This window comes from Lepidochelys olivacea (genome assembly GCF_965140295.1).
Source record: "Lepidochelys olivacea isolate rLepOli2 genome assembly, chromosome: 11".
NCBI lineage: Eukaryota > Metazoa > Chordata > Testudines > Cheloniidae > Lepidochelys > Lepidochelys olivacea.
In genome coordinates, this window is record NC_140421.1 from 79,419,387 (window position 1) to 79,437,440 (window position 18,054).

The 18,054-nt window shown below is 43.0% G+C and overlaps 1 protein-coding gene across 5 annotated transcripts in view; it reads left to right on the forward strand.

Annotated features, from left to right (window-relative positions):
• The first annotated feature begins 479 nt into the window (after positions 1 to 479).
• The window catches only part of ADARB1 (adenosine deaminase RNA specific B1), a 223,260-nt gene continuing 205,685 nt past the window's right edge, over positions 480 to 18,054 (forward strand). For 3 of the 5 annotated variants that reach the window (XM_084643474.1, XM_084643477.1, XM_084643480.1), the window contains exon 1: positions 480 to 571. The gene's annotated coding sequence lies outside the window, so the exon portion shown is untranslated. Of the gene's footprint in view, positions 613 to 18,054 lie in introns of all 5 variants that reach the window. The other 2 variants (XM_084643476.1, XM_084643478.1) reach the window with 2 other exon arrangements.

An 18,054-nucleotide genomic window follows, 5' to 3' on the forward strand; every position in this document is an offset into this window, starting at 1 on the left:
CCCGGTCCGGGGGCCGGTGACCCCGGGGGCCTCCAACGTGCTCTGCAGCGCCGGGGCTCGCTCGTTTCCCGGCCAGCGCAGGGCCCTGGGTCTCCTCAGGCTCCCCCCCCAGGGACACGTAACCCTGTGGCCTCCCGCGCTCCGTCCCCGGGCCGGGCCCCGACCCGCGCCCTGCACCTGCCGCCCAGCCCCCGCCCCCCTCGCGCGAGGGCACGCGCCACGCTGCGGATCCCGGGCGGGGAGCAGAGGCGCGTGCACGGCGCCGCCCCGCCCACCAATCAGCGGCCGGGGTGGTTCCTCTGACTCCTCCCCCGCGGGGCCGCCCGGCGGCCTCTCTGTCTGCGTCGCGCGCGCGCCAAGGCCCGCCCCTCGCCTCCTGCGGCCCCTTCAGCCCGCGGCCCCGGCTGGCGCGAGAGGCGCGTGAACGCGTTGGCGGGCTCGCGCCTGCAGGGGCCGTGGAGCAGCGCGCGTGCGCGCGGGGCCGGTCGGCCTGAGCCGAGCAGCGCCGTTGCCCGCCGCCGCCCGCGCTCAGTGTCGGCTGAGGGGAGCGCGAGGCGGCCGCCGCCCGCTGGTGAGCGGCGGGGCGGGGGGAGCCGCAGGACCCGCGGCCAGGTGAGGGGCGGCCCCGGCGGGGCTCGCCGCGGCTCGAGGGACCGCCCCGCCCCGCCGGGACCTGTCCAGGTCCTGACGCTCCGTCCCCGGGCTGCGCCGGCCCGCCCGCCCGCCGGAGGCTGCGGAGCGCTCGGGGCGGGGGTCCCGGCGGCGGGGCGGGGGTCCCGGCGGCGGGGCGGGCTCGGGGTGCCGGCGGCGGGGGCCAGGGCGCGCGGCGGCAGGTGCGGGGGCGCCGCGGCGGGGGCCGGCCCCGGGGCAGGGCGACGTCCTGTTTCGCTGGACCCGCGGCGGGGCCGGGGCGGGGGGACTCGGGTCACAAGCCCGCCGCGGCCCCCCCCCCCGGCTCCCCTCGCCCGGGCGCGGTGTCCGGGGAGAAGCCGCCTCCATCCCCGGCATGTTTGCGGCGGGCGAGGCTGCGACTTGCTGAATCCGTAGCGCAGGTTTGCTGGGGGCCGGGGCACCGCGCTGGGGGCCGGGGCCGGGGCCGGGGTTGGGTCTCTCGCTCTCTCTCTCTCTGCAGGGAGTTCAGACAAGATTAGGCCCAAAGACCGCTGGCGATTTTCAGTCCATATGTGTGAGGGGTCGCTAGCCGGCTTTGCTGTGGCTGTGGGCAGCTGCAGGGAAGACTCTTCAGAGGGTCCGTTTCTAGCTACCTAAAGTCCCTCGCGTCTGTCTTCGTGCTCTGCCGAGTTAAAACGCAACGTGTATTTTGTTCTGGCAATTCATATCCTCGGTCATTGCCTTTAAAATCAGTTGTGTAAGTCTACTCACTTCTCGCCACTCAACATATTGATAGCTAAAGCTGGAGGTTTTGGGTTTTGGTTTCTTGATGCTTAACTAAAATGCAGTTTAGGAACCTAACATGCAACCAATGCCTCTGATTTGGGATTAGAAAATAGTATCGTTCAGTCACATTTAGAACACCGATTCAAAGACAAAGGCTCAAAATGGCTTTAAAGTACTCCATGTTCACTAAAATTACCTTTTAAAATTTATCCTTTTAAAAAAGTTGATGAAACACTATAAAAACTGACCAGGATCATCTGATCTTTAAATGTAGTTCATTGATGTGTGAGTACAATATTTTCATGCTTAATCTTCTATGGTGCAATGGTCTTAGGGAGTGGGTAAGGTGAGGGGATTCCACTTTAAAATGTATTTTTTTCAGCAGTTCGCTCTTGCATTTCCTAACTGTAGATTTATTTAGGGTTGTTTATGCATAGGCACTGTCAACAAAACTTTTGTCTTTCATGGGTAGTTAAAAAGTCCCCCCACGAAGGACAAAAGTTTTGCCGACGCGAGTGGCAGTGCGAACGGGGCTTTGTCGGCAGGAGCGCTCTCCTGCCGACAAAGCTAATGTTGCTCGTGGGGTTGAAAGTATTTTGTTGGCAAAAATGCCGACAAAGTACCGAAAAAGAGTGTTTACGCACGCTGACTTTTAGCAACAAGGATGTGTCGACACAGCCTTGTCACTAAAAGCTGCATGGCGTAGACAAGCCCTCAGAGTGGTATTACTCTAACAAACTCAAGTTCAAGAAACTAATAGAATTGAGGGGTCCTGTCTGTAAAGAGCAACAATTAGAGAGGGATTGACCGAAGAAGATGCAGACACACACATACATCTCAACCAGCAGACAATAGTGATGTAAAGAGAAGCACAATTCCCTGTAGAGTAGTTGGTGATGGGGGCATGTGGTTTAACTAATTACAGAACTGAAAACCTGGACTACCAAGAAAGATTTATGCTATGCAATTTGAAACACGATTAAGGTATTTGAGCACTGGGCTAAATAAAATAAATTCCTTAAATTACTTGTAATTTCAGAATTTCATTGGTGTATAGAATATTTCTTTTGGAGTGGCCCACAAGGGGTGAGAGCATCACAACATTTTAGTTATTAACAAATATATGTTCTCCTGGTGGCTGAGATAGTTGTACCTAAATGTTTAATTACACTTGTGCATAGCTAATGGTCAAAGAACCCTTAAGTTTCTACTTTTCCAGTTCTGTAATCTAAAAATTCTAAAATAGTTTAGTGCTGCAAATTCACAGTTTACTATGTGGTTTGAATGTCAGCGGATGTAAGAAACTATATAAAATCTTTGGAGAAAATTAAATAACCCAACAAGGGTACCATGGCGAAGGAGGAAAAGAAAGTCTTTTTATTATAAGTCCACCATATCCTGCTTTTCTATTACCGTTAAGTATGTTTTTTAGAACTAACTTCACCTACATTAGGAATTCATTGTTACACTGAGTGCTCTGAATTTGTGATGTCTCAGGATAACTGAAGTGTGCCACCAGCAGGCTGCTGCATATTGGCTTCCAGCTGCATAATTTGCTTTATATATTACAAATGATAGTCCACAAACCTTAAGGACACTCCTTACTAAAAAAGGGAATAAAGTCTATTCTAACTAGCATCAGCTTATTAATTTTTTCATTTGATTTCTGAAATATTGTGGTTAAAGAAATGAATTATGCTGGTATGTTAACATGTTAGTGATACTTTTTTAAATGCTCAGTTATGAAAGAAGTTTACAGTGAGGTATATTTGTAGTCCTACCTAATATACATGGTGGTATTCTAAAATTATTAATTGCTTAATGTAATTGCTCTTCTTTACACCCTCACAGAAGAGTTTTATGTTCTGAACTAGCATGTTTTCAAAGTAAATATAGTGGTCTTGAAAAGATTAGCTTGTAAGCTTTTTTGGACAGGGAGAGTGAAATGTATGGAGCCGGCTGTAACACTTAACAAATATCAGCTATTACTAGACAGTAAAGTGTTCTGTTTCTTTGCAAAATAAGTATGGCAGGTGCAAAACAAACTTCCCCATTCTCTCCAATTTACATTGTAATTCTGTTCTAGAGATTTCTAGGAACGCTTACGGTGCAGAGGGCAAATTAGTCATCTTGGACCGTCATTGATCGCCCTCTTAGGCCTTGTCTACACTACAGGGGAAATTCGATCTAAGTTATGCAATTTTAGTTATGTGAATAGCGTAACTCAAATTGATGTAGCTTAGATCTACTCACTGTGGGGTCCACACTACGTGATCTCGACAGGAGATGCTCTCCCGTTGACTCCCCCATCTCTTCTCCATCCAGTGGAGTACAGAAGTCGATGGGAGAGCGATCTGCAGTTGATTTAATAGGTCTTCGCTAGACCCACTAAATCGACCGCCGATGCATCGATCACTGCTCGTCGATCCTCTGGTAGGTGTAGACAAGCCCTTAGACATCAGCAAGGGGCCTGACACAAAATGTTTAATAAATACCAATCTGGGCGGATAAAAAAGATTTTAAAAACATCCCATTTTTAATTTAAAAATTGTTTGCTTCAGTTTTTAAATTAAAGCAGATTTTTATTTGCATGTTGCTAGTTCTTTACTTTCTTCCCATTTTGTAGTCTTAAATTGCTAAACTGGGCTTTGTATATTAATTCCCTAGAATTTCATATTTTCCATGGAGGTATTTTCTACAAGAAGTATCCCATTTAAAATGTTCACTATGCTGGAAAAGAAGTCCAGAGCCTCATTAACATAGTTATTATGAGAACAATTGCAAATAGATAAGAAAATAGCCCATGCTGTATTTTCAGTCAGCATTGCCTGCTGATATATCAGGCTTCTACAAATCAAGAAAGTTGAATTGCATCATCCAGGCTATGCTTCATCTGAGGTTGAAGTCAGTGGGCCTTGTGCTACTAGTTCTAGTTCTTCATGATGTGACAAAGATTCTGTGCCACTAAGAAGTTTTTAATAAAAATACAATTTTAGCCTGTTATGCACTGAATGTTATGCAGATACAGGTATTTAACTTTAAGCCCATTGATAGCCCCACTGAAATCAGTGGGGCTAATCATGTGTGTAAAATCACGTATCTTCTTAAATGTTTGCAGGGTCAGGGCTTCAGTTGTAAGTATTTCATTTTTTTTCTTGTAGCAGCTCAATAAACTCAAATAAGGGACTCTTTCAGTAGTATGTCTTTATATACTTAGTTAATTATACATTAGTTTAAAAAAGCTTCAGCCTCAATTAAATCAATGATTTTAAAAAAAGTGATTTTTATATTGCTTCACCCTGATCATTAGATAACTCTTAAGTAGTGGTCTCGTCTGGATTTGAACTGCTGACCTAGAGGTGCAAAGTTCTATGAACTATTGCCGATCATTGAACCATTCACTTCATAGAAGGTATATTTTAATAACTTCTTGAAGTTAGTTGCTGTGCGACTAGCTGAGATCTATTCCTTGTTAGTTTTTCAGACTTTATGCTATCGAGAGAGCTGTTGCTAGAAAGGTTCTGAATTGCTGTATCCATTTCTAATAATTTCTAGCCAATCTTCAGAATTTCATTTTTAATATCTTGGACTCCTGTTTGATATTGTTCTCTTTTGAAGAGGAGAACTGTATGTGTGTATAGATTAATTACTGTAGAATAAAGAGCACCATGGCTGCTCTTTGAGGTCGAATGGCTTTGTTCCCTGATTGTTTAAAACAAGCTACATTGATTTTCCTAGCATGGCTTTGCCATCTGTTTCTCTGGCCTGTGTATACTTAGGTTTCATTATTTCTGGAGTATTTGGTTGGGTCTAGCTGGATTTTAAATTGGCTTCACAATTTTTTTTTTTTTTTTTTTTGGGGCAGGCCAAGCTGTTACATTTTAATTTGGGTAAAATCTGTTTGTTGAAGGGTTTTTGTATTTTAAAATTCTTTGAACTATAGCTAAAGTGAGTTAACATAAGTCAACTTAATTATTATTGCAGATAAAAACTAATTTGTTTGATGCTGCTTTTTCTTCAGACCAGTTTTAGATGATAGGAAATGTTTTAAAGATTTGAAGTCAAAACTGCCATTGCGATGGTATCAGATACTGAATCAAAACAGTATTTTTTGTGGCTTTCCTCACAATGTTGCTGTAAGTGGTGTTTAAATGTATGTAATTAGAAACAAATCGCTTTCCATTGCGGCATGTAGTAGTTAGCTCAGGGTGTCATATTAACACTTCATCATTTTTGCCCATATTTGAACTTCTTCTGTTTCCATCCCTGAGCATTTCTTTATTTTTTTTAATTTTTTTAAATTACATGACAAATTTACATTAAATATATCAGGGTTTTTCAACCTTTTTTCCCCACGTATAGCCCCAAAAAGAGCTGCTGTTTGTTTCCAGGTTCCTAATCCCACAGTACTTTGTAGCTGCATGCATCCTACACTCTCTTGTAGATTGCTGCCGCTAATTTTTGCACATTTAATTGAATATATTTTTCCAGAGATTGAGGAAGATTGTTGTGCGCTTGGGTGGTGGTGGAAGAGTGGCTGCTGCTTGTTGTAGATCCTCCCTTTTTTGTGCATTCCTGCTTGACCCCTTTGAGGTCTGGACAGAACACTGCTTAAGAATTTTTCATTCAGCTGATTTCTATAAGCGAAGGAACCTTGTCATCTCAAACTTGTCAAAAATGTTACAGAGGTATGTGTCGTTTTGAGCAGTGTCGGTCATAAAGTTGGATCAAGTCTTTAAAAGCAAAACTGTTTTTTGAGCTATGCTTTCCATTAGCTCTTCAGCTAGGTGCTAAATAGCAAAGATAAGACATTCCACACACATGATTCTAAATTAGTCTTTTTATTTTTCTGCTAGCAACTTTGAATGCTCAACTAGCACCAGAGCCAATGTGATGCACCTAGCATGCACCATGTTGGAATTTCCCTATTAGCTTTGAGGCTACTGAAGAAGCATAGAGATGAGGCTTGGGGGGCTCCGAGCAGGAGGTAGATGACATAATGGTAAAAATGCCAGAGCAATGTCTACTTCTACCCCTGATTGAGGGCTTGTCTACACCTCTGCACGAGGTCGATCTAAGATACGCAACTTCACTGCGGTAAGTCGACAGCTGAAGCTCTCCTGTTGACTCTGCTTGCACTCCTCGTTCTGGTGGAGTACTGGAGTCAACGGGAGAGCGCTTAGCGGTCGATTTATCACGTCTATATTAGATGTGATCGACCCCTGCTGGATCGATCGCTGCCCACCAATCCGGCAGGTAGTGTAGACAAGCTGTTGGTTTTACCAGTAATGAATTAAATGATCCCATTTTTCTTAGTGTAAACAGGACCTATTGGTTTGAGTTAAGTATGTGGTACAATTTTGCTTACTTGAAAACACAGTAACACATTTGCCATGCTGTTTGACTCCGTATAAAACCTTGCTGCTTCTTCCATCAGGAGACTGTTCTACAGTAGAACCTCAGAGTTACAAACTGATCAGTCAACCACACACCTTATTTGGAACCAGAAGTATGCAATCAGGCAGCAGCAGAGAGATGACACCCCCCCCCCCCAAAAAAAAATACAGTACAGCAGTGATGAGCTGCCAAAATCTTAACAACCGGTTCCCTATAAAAAGTTATGATTTAAGGGATGTGCCACAGTACGTATTTTTTGTACCTTTTTCCATAAGAAATGGCAATGCATTGAGTCATTGGGAGTCATACTTAACAATAAAAACAATTTTTTTTACGTTTATTACAATAGAAACAAAGTATTGCTTTCTTAAACGAATTTAAAATACATTTGAAAAGAAGAAAATATAAAGAAGAGATGTATGAGTAAGCAAACGATAATAATATTTAAGAATGAAATGTCTATTATTCTTGTATTTTTAAAATATTACCTGTGAACTACTTAAGTTGTTAAAAATAAAAAGTGTAATATATTCATGTTGAAGTATACAATGCAACAAGCAATATTTTAAAGAATATTTAAGTACATTATTTATTACTAATTAGGTAGTAATTTCCAAATGGCTTCTTGATCTTCTCCATAATCTTTCGTGTTGGATACACAAACTCTGGTATCTAATGTGGATCGATGACTTCTCATCCATGCTTTAACATATGGTATTGGGTTCCAAGAACTTAGTGGTTTTCCCAACAAATAGATGGTCATAAAGCTTGAGATACGTTTAATTGTTAAATTCGCCCTTTTATTACTAAAAATAATATTCATCAATGAAAAAGCTCTTTCTGCTTCTGCAGAACTAATTGCAATTGTGTTCATAATTTGCTTTGCTTTCCTTATTGTTTCCAGATCAGGAAGATTTTTTAAAATCCTTTACATCAACTACACATTTTATGAATTTATTTAATTCATGCACTTTTTCTTCTCCTGATTTCTAAAGTAACCTGACTTCTTCAATATTCCATGAAATGGGATCCATAACATTGAATAATTCAACTGTTTTAGGTGTATTACTAGAATGACCTAAATTATCTTCTTTATATTTAATGTGATTTTCGTTTACTAATCTTGCCTTCATTTTTTAAATTATACACTCTATTACTTTGTCTCATGGCAGTGATTTAAACCTTACATTATCTTCAAACTCTATACATTTAAAAGCATCACTTTCTATCATTTCATTAATTTTATTTTCTTATATACTAAAACTATCTTTTAATTGTATGAAAAAATCAATTGTTCGTTTGATTAGCTTATCTGCCTTTGTTAAACTCAGTTGTCTCGCCTGCAGTGCATTTGATAATCATGCAAGTTCATCCAAAATGTCAATCGAAATGTTAATGCCAAGTCTTTTAAAAATTTTGTTTTTCAATCTTTTTTCCATGCCAGAAAATGTCTTATTTTTGGAAAAATAAATAAAAGAGCTGGATAAGCTCTCCAGACCACTTTGACAGCTCTAAGGCTACAAGAAGCCCATCGTGGACCAAAAACACTGCCTATTTTGATGATTTCAATATATAGTTCTTCAGAAACTTGTTTAAGTTCAAACTGTCTTTTATTTGACTGATGAAAAATTGCCTAAATCTTGTCCAAAAAATCTTGATAATGGCTTATTTATTGATATCATTTATAGCATCATCCAAAGCCAGTTGTAGCTGGTGATTCAAACAATGCCAAATTATAATGTTTGGAAAAATCTTGAAGCAGTCTTGTAGCAACTCCAGATTTATGTCCAAGCATGGTGCTTGCGCCATCAGAACAAAATCCGATTAAATTTTTCTTTAAATATTCTGTGTCAAGTCCTGTATCAGTTAATATATTTCTCAAAACATTATAAATATTTTCTGCTTTTGAAGAATCTTGTAATTCACATTTTATAAGACTTACAAGCACAGTTTTACTTGAAATTGTAGAAGCTTATTCAATAATAATACAAATCTTTGAATTGTTTTAGATGATTTTACTAAAAATTTGTTTTCTTATTAATTCAGCAATATGCTCTACGATTCTGATGGCTGAAAATCGAGAATGTAGGCCATTCCCTAAATCGGTTTCATTCTTAATTTGTAGCTCCACTTCATCCTCCATATCCGATATTGATCGGTTTCTTTTTACTAAGCTGTAAACTATGTTGAAAATTTTGCTGGTTATTGCAATATTTTGTTCAGTAAGTTTATCAATCACTATAGTGAGAGTTTCTTTTTTTAGATTCATTGAAAATATTTATAACTCTCAAATGAGAGCTTGATTCCAAACGTTCCTTCTTTTTTTCCCTAATGAGGCTTGCTGAACTTTATCTGTTCCAGATGCTTTAATAGTACACTTTTGCCATTCTGAAGAAATGTGTAAAGATTTTCCTTCAATGACCCTCAAATGTGACATTTGCACAGTGGAAACAGCCAAGTTTTTTGCCTTCAATTATCAAGCCATTATATTTCTTTAAAAAAATATTGTGCTGCTTGGCAGTCCAACAATTAGGTACTACATTTTCACAATCATGTAAATCCTCTTCCGTTGCAGACACATTTTCAGATGATTCAACATTTAAGGTATTTTCATCACCAAAATTGTCATCGGTGTTTTCAGTATTTAAATAATTATTTTCACTACTAGAACTACTGACTAATCATAGAATATTGGGGTTGGAAGGGACCTCAGGAGGTCATCTAGTCCAACCCCCTGCTCAAAGCAGGAGCAATCCCCAACTAAATCATCCCAGCCAGGGCTTTGTCAAGGCTGACCTTAAAAACCTCAAAGGAAGGAGATTCCACCACCTCCCGAGGTAACGCATTCCAGTGTTTCACCACCCTCCTAGTGAAAAAGTTTTTCCTAATATCCAACCTATACCTCCCCCACTGCAACTTGAGACCATTACTCCTTGTTCTGTCATCAGCTACCACTGAGAACAGTCTAGAGCTATCGTCTTTGGAACCCTCTTTCAGGTAGTTGAAAGCAGCTATCAAATCCCCCCTCATTCTTCTCTTCTGCAGACTAAACAATCCCAGTTCCCTCAGCCTCTCCTCATAAGTCATGTGTTCCAGTCCCCTAATCATTTTCGTTGTCCTCCGCTGGACTCTTTCCAATTTTTCCACATCCTTCTTGTAGTGTGGGGCCCAAAACTGGACACAGTACTCCAGATGAGGCCTCACCAATGTAGAATAGAGGGGAACGATCACGTCCCTCGATCTGCTGGCAGTGCCCCTACTTATAGATCCCAAAATGCCATTGGGCTTCTTGGCAACAAGGGCACACTGTTGACTCATATCCAGATTCTCATCCACTGTAACCCCTAGGTCCTTTTCTGCAGAACTGCTGCCTAGCCATTCGGTCCCTAGTCTGTAGCGGTGCATGGGATTCTTCCATCCTAAGTGCAGGTCTCTGCACTTGTCCTTGTTGAACCTCATCGGATTTCTTTTGGCCCAATCCTCTAATTTGTCTAGGTCCCTCTGTATCCTATCCCTACTCTCCAGCGTATCTACCTCTCCTCCCAGTTTAGTGTCATCTGCAAACTTGCTGAGGGTGCAATCCACACCATCCTCCAGATCATTTATGAAGATATTGAACAAAACCAGCCTGAGGACTGACCCTTGGGGCACTCCACTTTATACTGGCTGCCAACTAGACATGGAGCCATTGATCACTACCCATTGAGCCCGACAATCTAGCCAACTTTCTGTCCACCTGATAGTCCATTCATCCCCCCCATACTTCTTTAACTTGCTGGCAAGAATATTGTGGGAGACCGTGTGAAAAGCTTTGCTAAAGTCAAGGAACAACACATCCACCGCTTTCCCCTCATCCACAGAGCCAGTTATCTTGTCATAGAAGGCAATTAGATTAGTCAGGCATGACTTTCCCTTGATGAATCCATGCTGACTGTTCCTGATCACTTTCCTCTCCTCTGAGTGCTTCAGGATTGATTCCTTGAGGACCTGCTCCATGATTTTTCCATGGACTGAGGTGAGGCCGACTGGCCTCTAGTTCCCAGGATCCTCCTTCCCTTTTTTAAAGATGGGCATTACATTAGCCTTTTTCCAGTTGTCCGGGACTTCCGCTGATCGCCATGAGTTTTCCAAGATAATGGCCAATGGCTCTGCAATCACATCTGCCAACTCCTTTAGCACTCCCGGATGCAGTGCATCCGGCCCCATGGACTTGTGCTCGTCCAGCATTTCTAAATAGTCCCGAACCACTTCTTTCTCTACAGAGGGCTGGTCACCTCCTCCCCATGCTGTGCTCCCCAGTGCAGTAGTCTGGGAGCTGACCTTTGTCATTTTATTGGAAAACCAATCACTAATGCTTTTCTGGCGTTTCATTATGAAGGGTAAATAATATTGAATAGAAAACTTTAATCTTCGAATAACAGTGCAGTTAGTATTACACACTGAAATATCACGCGCAATTTACTAGAAACAAACAGACCGACTATAACTCACTGGTCTTGTTGAATCGGATAGAAAACAGTTGAGCAAGTGCACGAACGAGGCAAGTGCGATCCCTGTTAATAAAATAATAAACTAGACGTTTGTCTCGCGTCAGGACGAACTTGGATGCAACTGAGTTGCAGCCTGTGACGACATTACATGCGCATGCATGTAGCAACATAAATCTTGACCTATCTGTTGTAGAAACGGCTCTTTAACGGCTAGAATTGTGCATCCCTTTGCATTTGAAGTTTATTTTATATACCATATTACAGGGGTCGGCAACTTTTGAGAAGTGGCGTGCCAAGTCTTCATTAATGTAAGGTTTCCCATGCCAGTTATAAATTTTACATTGACAAGAGCCCCCAGTGGAACCCCAGACTGGCAGCGGCCTAAGCGGGGCTGGCGGCCAGGTGACTGGAACCCCGGACCAGCAGCGAGGTAAGCGGGGCTGGTGCCTGGTATTCCAGGTCAGCAGCAGGCTGAGCGGGGCTGATGGCCAGGACCCCGGCTGGCAAGGGGCTGTCAGCCGGAACCCCAGACCATCAGTGGGCTGAGTGGGGTGGCGGACAGAACCCCAGACTGGCAGTGGCTCACCTGCCTCCGGTCTGGGGTTCAGTCCACCAGTTCCTGCCAGCTGGGGTCCTGGCCGCCGGCCCCGCTCAGCCTGCTGCTGGCTGGGGGCTCCGTTCACCCAGGCCAGCAGCGGGATGAGCGGGGCCAATGGCTGGGACCCCAGCTGGGAAGAGGCCAGCAGCTGGAACTCCAGACCGGCGGTGGGCTGCGCGGGGCCGGCGGTGGGCTGCGCGGGGCCGGCGGTGGGCTGCGCGGGGCCGGCGGCCGCCGGTCTGGGGTTCCGTCTGCTGGCTCCTGCCAGCTGTGGGCCCGGCTGCCGGATCCACTCAGTTCCATTCACCCAGGCAGGCAGCAGGCTGAGTGGGGCCAGCGGTGTGGCAGCAGTGTGTCAGTAAAAATTGGCTTGCATGCCGCCAGTTGCCGACCCCTGCCGTATTATTTTCTACACTGTTTTATAAGATTATTCGATTTTAAGATCATTTTATAACATTTGTTTTCATAACTATTTTTAACAACCGGTTTTAAAAGTGCTTCAAAATTTAACAACCGGTTCACGCGAACCGGCTCCAACTCACCACTGCAGTACAGTACTGTGTTAAACATAAAATACTAAAAAAAAGGGAAAGTTTAAAAAAAAAAATTTGATAAAGTAAGGAAACTTTTTCTGTACTTGTTTCCTTTCAGTTAAGATGGTTAAAAGGTGCATTTTTCTTCTGCATAGTAAAGTTTCAAAGCTGTATTGAGTCCTTGTTCAGGGATAAACTTTTGAAAGAACAACCATAACGTTTTGTTTAGACTGTGTAACTCTGAAATATTCATAACTCACCACCTCCATTCCTGAGGTGTTCATAACTCTGAGGTTCTACTGTAGATGTAAAATGTGTCATGTGCCAGGCTGTAGTGTCAATATGGGAGCTGGCTACACTTCTGGGGATGGAAGCAGGCCAATGTTTGGGAAGCAGGACATGTTTAGAATAATTAATGACGAAATAGCTTTTTAAAACTAATTGTTTATCTAATGCTCACTTGTAGTGCTAGCTACCTCTAAAAATATGCAGGCCTCCTGTGTAATAAATCTTTTACGTAAACAGTCATGTCTTGAATGACAGTTGATACTTTTGGAATGCTACTTACACACTGTTGCAGACTTTTGCGATTTTTATGATGAGTAATATGATGTAGCCTCTGTTGTAAACAGTCTTGCCATGATGAGAAGCTCTGGCCTCACAATTTTGGGAAAGAAAACCAGGTTGTGAGAGACTTCTCCAACAATTCCCTGCAAACCCAGACATCATGAGTTCTAGTCCCAGTTCTTCCATGGGCTGATGTTAATATTTTTGTATACCCTTATGAGAATATAGCTCAAACTGCTGTCTTGAGGGATAACTGTAATTTGCCTATTTCAGAGGTAAGATAGCTGAGAGCTTGCACAAGATCACTACAAAAAGAAAAGGAGTACTTGTGGCACCTTAGAAACTAACCAATTTATTTGAGCATAAGCTTTCGTGAGCTACAGCTCACTTCATCGGATGCATACTGTGGAAAATACAGAAGATGTATTAACATTAAGATATAAGAACATCTTCTGTATTTTCCACAGTATGCATCCGATGAAGATGTTCTTATATCTTAATGTTAATACATCTTCTGTATTTTCCACAGTATGCATCCGATGAAGATGTTCTTATATCTTAATGTTAATACATCTTCTGTATTTTCCACAGTATGCATCCGATGAAGTGAGCTGTAGCTCACGAAAGCTTATGCTCAAATAAATTGGTTAGTCTCTAAGGTGCCACAAGTCCTCCTTTTCTTTTTGCGAATACAGACTAACACGGCTGTTACTCTGAAAGGTCACTACAGACACAGTTGGGAATAGAACCCCAGTTTCTAATATAACAGAGTAAATTTTTATCTACTTTACCACACAGTCTTTGAGACTGGGTGAATCTGTAGCACATGCTAACATAGTGTGGCACTGTGCCTTTACCAGATAAACCTTTACATGTTATCTAAGACAAGAGATCTGATTCTTCAGGTGAAGTGGTAGAGGTTCATGCTTTTACATCTATAGGTCCTGAGTTTGTTCCCCAGAGTTTACCAAAATAGGGGCATTGTTGCATTTAGTTATGCTATCTGTAACTACAATATCACAGTCTGTTTCTGGAGCAGGCTGAGAAATTGTTTTGGTAAGCTTATCTTTCAAAAACAAGCGTCATTCTCAAAGATGTAACATTAACAATTATGGGGAGTGGATGTCTTAAAGCTTTGCTAATGAACTGTAGAGGCTTTTGCCTGTATGTCACCAGTTTTGAATCCTGCCGAGTTCAATCAGGATGAATTGTCCTTATCTAATGGAATTTTGGTAGCCCGTGTATGAAATGAGTTTGTGTTTCCTGTGTCCAACTCCCACATAACTAACTACACTTTGCACTAGATTCTAAGCTCTTCAGAGCAGGAACTGTCTCGTACTCTGTGTTTGTACAGTGCCCAGCACTACGAGATCTGTAAGCTGGCCAGAGAATTCTACATAAGAACGGCTATACTGGGTCAGACCAAAGGTCCATCTAGCCCAGTAGCTTGTCTTTGGCTACTGTCAGAAGACAGGATACTGGGCTAGATGGACCTTTGGTCTGACCCAGTATGGCTGTTCTTATGTCTTCCGACGGTGGCCAATGCCAGGTGCCCCAGAGGGCATGAACAGAATAGGTAGTCATCAAGACATCCATCCTTCACAACGTCTAGCGAGAGCTCCTGCAAAGGAGTCAAAGTTAAACATGGTTAATGTACAAAGTTAAACATCATTTAGTTTTTTTTCCTCAAAGTCATAAGATTTTTTTTTAATCTCATATTTTAGGTATCTGACCTGATTTTGGAAGTTTTGGAATTGTAATACGGAGTATGTACCAATAAGGCTATATACTATAAGCACATCTGTATATGATGTCCCAAGGCATTTGGTGCCAATAGTAATAAGCTAAAGAAAAAATTCTAGGCCAAAACCTTTATCTTGGGCACACAGATGGCTTGATATTCACAGGTGTTGTTTCAACAACTTCTACTGAAGACAGTGGATGAATGGGGCCGAAATACGGATTTTGGTGCTTAAGGTTAGGTACTAATGTTACATTTGGTTTTAGTTATATTTGGTTGTAGAGGCCCTTTTCAATGTGAAATTGAAATTTATAGCATACTATAAAGGACCTTTTAAAAAATGATCACATGAGGAAGCTTAAATTACTTTTTAAAACCACAGTTTCTTTTGTACCTACATTGAATGTGGCTATTTCTTGGCTGTTACCTATCTTTTAATAACAAAGAATGCATTTTTTCCCTTCTGTTAGAATATATTATTAATATTCTTTTGCATTTTAAGGATTTTATATAAATGGTGGACTTGAATATTTGGAAATCAGAAACTAATTAAATTCATTTTAGAAGATGGTGAAAATATTAATCAATATTTAGTTTCATGATTTTAGTTTTTTAATCAGTAAAAGAGGTTTGTGTGCAGGATTGAGGTTTTTGTAGTTTGCAGGAGCTAGCTCTGAGTCTCAGACCCAATAACTGACAAGAACAAGGCGTTTTGGAATCCAGTTTTTAGAGAAGGGTCTAAAATCTACACTGCCACATGTAACTGCTATTTTATTTAATTTTCTGGGACAATTTTGTTACAATGGTATCAGCAACTATGACCTTATCACAAACAATATCACTCCATGCAGTGATAGAAATACCTGAGTCAGCTGTAACATATGGGGTGCCAGGTATGTGTACAGTAGGATCTCAAGTATTTGAGAAGAGTGGAGAGTTCCAGCAAGCCTTTTTGAAGACAACCCATGGAGACTCCTGTAGGATCCAGGCATCATTTCAGAAAAATGGGGCGGAGTTGTCAGCATTTTGGCTTCCACTTCCTTGCTGAGTCAATGACTGCTTGTGGGAGGTTAGTGGGCTGGTCCTATCCCATAGTGGGCAGGGATGTGACATGACAGTCCTATTTCAGGGAATGTAGGGGGTCTCACTGAAGGCTGGTCATCTCAATGGCAGCAGGCCTGAGGCAGGGATTGAGGCGCAGCTCGCTTTGTGGTCAGCTCCGGCCCAGGTTGGTAGCTGCTTCCTGTCTTGACAGCAGTGAAAGGTGTTGGTGCCAGAGGCTGTTCAAGGTAATCTGCTGCCCCCCTTCTCATTGGCCTAGGGCGACATATTTTGCCTGGCTGCTGGAGGGAAGGCTGGACCAAATTAGAATGAGTGGCATTGTGATCTGGTTGCAGCCGCACTCAAATTTGGCCCTCCCACTCCTCTGTTGAGAAAGAGGGGTGGTTGAGCCAAATATGCCACTCTAGGAAGCTGTGCTGAAGAGCATTGATCTGGAAGAGAATCTAGTAGAATCAGAGGTGTGATGTCAGAGAAAGCCAGGAGCTGATTTGATGGATCTTTTGTTTTCTAATACCTTTCCAGACTATTGTGGACCTTTACTTCCTTAGAAGAAACAGGGAAAGAGTGAGAGCTAAGGCTTAGAGCAGAGATACTATGTATTAGAGCTGTTTGCAGAAAGATGGATGAGGATTTGAAGTTCCACTTTAGAGAACTTTATGATCTGGTCTACAAAAATTCCTTCAGAGATCCTGCTTCTGCCACTTGAGTCATGATTTTTCTGTGCTGAGGGGCTTTGGCAAAAAAGTTGAATGTATTTTGGGGATTGACAACCATGTAATGATTTTTTTTTCCTGTTGAACCAGATATAGTTTTAAGGAGATTGTTTATGCCTTTCTTCCTTTCTGGAGTGGTCCATTCTAAGGTCATTCTTTTCAAGGGATTTTTCAATACAAAAGTCAGCTTTGTCCTTTCATCTCTCTAAGGGGATGTGGGTTGGAATGAGCTGAGAGTTTGGATCTGTTGTTTTTAGGGACACTGATAAAATCCAGGTATGTCCTCAGTGCACTCATTCAGGAAGGGATAGCATGAATAATCAGAATCGGAGTGCTTTAAGAGTGAGTGGAAAATAGGTGATGAGTTTGGGGACCAGTTGCAATGCCTGACTCGGAATTTCACACAGGTTTGTGCTTTTTGTTTTGGAAGTCTTGAAATTGTGAGAACAATTTTCTGTGGTTTATAACTAGGTCAAATCTGGATAGACTTTCACAGGGAAAGTAAATGGCATCTCTGATTTTAGGACAATCCTTCTGCCAAATTTCAGCTACTTACTCCAAACCACAGGTATACTAAAGCTGTTAACTTTTCTATCTGATTTTTATTTTTCACTATATTAATGTAGTTTTGCCAACCTCATTTTTGCAAAGGGCTGATCTGATTTAAGCTCGAGCAAAAGGGAGGGGGAAAAAACCTAATCTGAGGCAGACACCAGGCATAGAAAACTTCTGCCCATGCCGCTTGACAGTTATATGTTTTAGCCACAGGTATTTTTAGTAAAAGTCATGGACAGGTTACAGGCAATAAAAGTTCATGGCCCATGACCTGTCCATGACTAGTACTATATGCCCCTGACTACATCTTGGGGGAGGGAGATGGGGGTGGTCGTGCATGGCCCAAGACCTCTGCTGGTGCTGGGGGCGAGGGGAAAGGATTGGCAGGCTCCCTACCTGGCTCCATGCCTCCCCAGAAGCGGCATCATCCCCCTCCCTCTGCTCCTCGGTGGAGACATGGCCAGGCAGCTCTGTGTACTGCCTCTGCCCTGAGCTCTGGCTCCGCAGCTCCCATTGGCCAGGAACTGTGGCCAGTGGGAGCTGCAAGGACAGTGCCTGCAGGTGGAGGCAGTGCACAGAGCCCCCTGGCCATGCCTCCGCTTGGAGCCAAGGGATGTTGTCGCTTCTGGGGAGCTCCCCCAAGGTAAGCGTTGCCCAGAGCCTTCACCCCCTCCCACGCTCCAGCCTTGAGCCCCCTCCCACACCCAAACTCCTGCTGCTGTTGGGGGCAGGAGGCGTGGTGCCCTGAGACTGCCCCAGCAGCAGCCGGTGAGGCTAGCCTGGGGGCTGATCAGATGGCCCACAGGCCCGCCACACTGGCTGCTGCAGAAGTCACGGAAAGTCACAGAATCCATGACAAACTCACAGCCGTGGTTATAAGCAACTGAAAATGGGGTTTAAAATAGAAATTTTTATATGCAACCTTAATAACAGGCATTGTTGTGACTCTGCCTACAATGTAGGCTCTTATTTAAGTGCATGGTTGCTGAGGTGCTGAGAG